The sequence below is a fragment of the Belonocnema kinseyi genome, chromosome 2, assembly GCF_010883055.1.
Source record: "Belonocnema kinseyi isolate 2016_QV_RU_SX_M_011 chromosome 2, B_treatae_v1, whole genome shotgun sequence".
In the NCBI taxonomy this organism is placed as follows: Eukaryota; Metazoa; Arthropoda; class Insecta; order Hymenoptera; family Cynipidae; genus Belonocnema; species Belonocnema kinseyi.
In genome coordinates, this window is record NC_046658.1 from 22,318,584 (window position 1) to 22,320,992 (window position 2,409).

Consider the following 2,409-nt stretch of genomic DNA (forward strand, 5'->3'; position numbering starts at 1 on the left):
TGCATTCTTATAATGCAATAAAGTGATCTGAGTAGAGTAGTATGCCTAATTGAAATATTGGGCTAATCTTTCGAATTTAGTTGTACTAAAAATTCAAAACAATGAAAATACACTGTATAAATGCAATAACTTATTAAAAATCTTCTCCGCAACTAATCAAGATTCCGTTAATGTCTTAAAATATTTATTTTTATAATCTAAGTTAAACTTCTCTGCATGATTTGGAATAAAATCATTTTATTAATTAAAGATGCTCTAAAATAAATACTATTTTTTGGTTTTGTGGCTTTGGAGTCCGTAAGTGAAACCTTGTTTTAGAATATGAGTTATTCCCAAAATGTATATAATTTTTAACCACGTTGATTTTCAAAAACTCAATGAATGCAAATGTTTTTCCATACCTAAAAGAAGAACTTAAATAGCACGAATATTATTATTGCGCATTGTTGTAGTAAGATTTAAAAAATGGTTTGATATTACATATTCTGTCATTACTCCTTCAACTTGAAAATATTTTTAATATTTACTTATTACTATTATAATCATAAAAAACTTTCCGCACTGGCAATTTGTAAGCTTGGCTTGAGCAGACGTGATTCTCTTGTGATTAGTGAGGTATTGGCATCGTGCACTTCTCGCACAATAACACCAATAAGCAACCGATTGATGTCAAATTCTCGCACCTGGATGAAAATCGAGGTGTTGTCTAAAAAAAAGTATAATATTTAAATTAATAAGTATTCTAAATAATACTGAAATTGCTTAAGAATTGTTGCTTTTAAGAGGAAGATCAAAACAAGTATTGTACATACCTAATAAACACCTGATATTAGGATCCCGCGCCGCTCACCCAATTCGTCTTTACATCTGTTGTGAAAACTCTCCACAACATTGTTCGTTCTTGATTGACAACCGAACACGTATAGGATGTGTGCAAGTGGAAGCCATTGTCTCTTTAGGTATTCCACAAAGGCTGGTTATTCTTCTATAATTTCGTTCGCTTTCCGTGTTATAATTTCCAGCACTTGAACAAACATATGACTAATTATTAAAGCTAATGGTAGGGACATTGCCAGCGTGATGACATACATAGACGCGTCAGCCAGCCCTAACGATAACCAATTTTTCTAACAGCCTTTTTTTTACAAAAGTAAGAGAAATATTGAATGTATAATAGATAACATTAGTATCGCATTAAATATTCATAAAGTAAATAAAACCAGCATCGCCCAACAAGGTCAAATCCGAAAAAATATTTCCTTTTTGGTTGTACAATTTATTACATTTTATATTATCCTTAACTTCTATTTTATATTAAACAAACATTAAAACTGGGGAACGTATGTCACCGAAAATAAAATATTTCATTTAATTAAAAAAATTTGAAATAAGTTTGTATTTTTAACGTATTTATAGGGGAGAGTCGGATATGGCGCCGAGCTTTGAATTAGATGTTTTATCTATTATAATTGAAATGTGATTTTCATATCCGTATTTTTTGTTTTTAGGCTCACCTTATCAGGTAACATATGTCATTATAACGAATGCCGTGTTTTAACTGCGTGTGGCATCATCGGTCTCTCTCGTGACTGCAGACCCTACCGAAAAGAATCTTTGAGTATATACTAAAAATTCTTTTGGTTAAAGAAGCTCAGAGAAATTCTCCGCAGACACTCAGGTAGATATTTTTAAAGGTCCAGGAAGCTCGTTTAAATGGTCTGAAGGCTTTAAAATATCCTTTCCGAAATTAAAATAAGAATACGATCATAAATAACAAGCAGAGAATTTCTCATAAATGGAATGAGATACGCCAGAAAAGATAACATTTTTGAATTCAACTAGAAAATTGTATATCAGTATATTAGTTATAATTATAAATAAGTATAATGAGAAAATTCATCAATTAAAAAAAAGTGTTAATAATTTGAAGAGAAATTTAAAAAAGGAGAGCGGATTAGCCATGACCAACTACTGTAAATAACTCTGCGCGCCTGGTACGTTACGAATACAAAAGGAACATTATATTACCGTCGCACCACTCTTAAAAGGACCACTAAAAGGGTCTTGAAAAGGACCCAAATCTCTCAAAATATCTCCGAGACTATTTTGTTTCAAATCGACTTTTTGTAGACTCAAATGGGTCAGGCTATTTCTGTAAAGAAAACTCAGAGATTTCTTTCGGTAGGGTTAACAGCAAGAAAATATTCGAGGCACGCTTAACGCTAAATAAATGTTTTCTCATTAATCAATGTAATTACGATGTTTGGTAAACCCTAGTTATAACTCCTTGTTCCTTAAAAATTCTACTCAGCATAGTGATGTTCGATTCTTTGGAAAGAATTGATTCTTTCGTTGATCTAAGATCAAATAGTCGAGAATCAATTCTTCAAAAGATCAACTTGGAAAGAA

General features: G+C 31.4%; 1 long non-coding RNA gene across 1 annotated transcript; it reads right to left on the minus strand.

The window, feature by feature from the left end:
* Positions 1 to 278: 278 nt before the first annotated feature.
* LOC117167343 lies at positions 279 to 2,154 on the minus strand. The gene is made up of 4 exons (XR_004466377.1): positions 2,029 to 2,154; positions 1,515 to 1,598; positions 813 to 1,024; positions 279 to 706 (listed from the first exon to the last, which is right to left on the minus strand). It is a non-coding gene; the product is annotated as an uncharacterized LOC117167343 (long non-coding RNA).
* Positions 2,155 to 2,409: the final 255 nt, after the last annotated feature.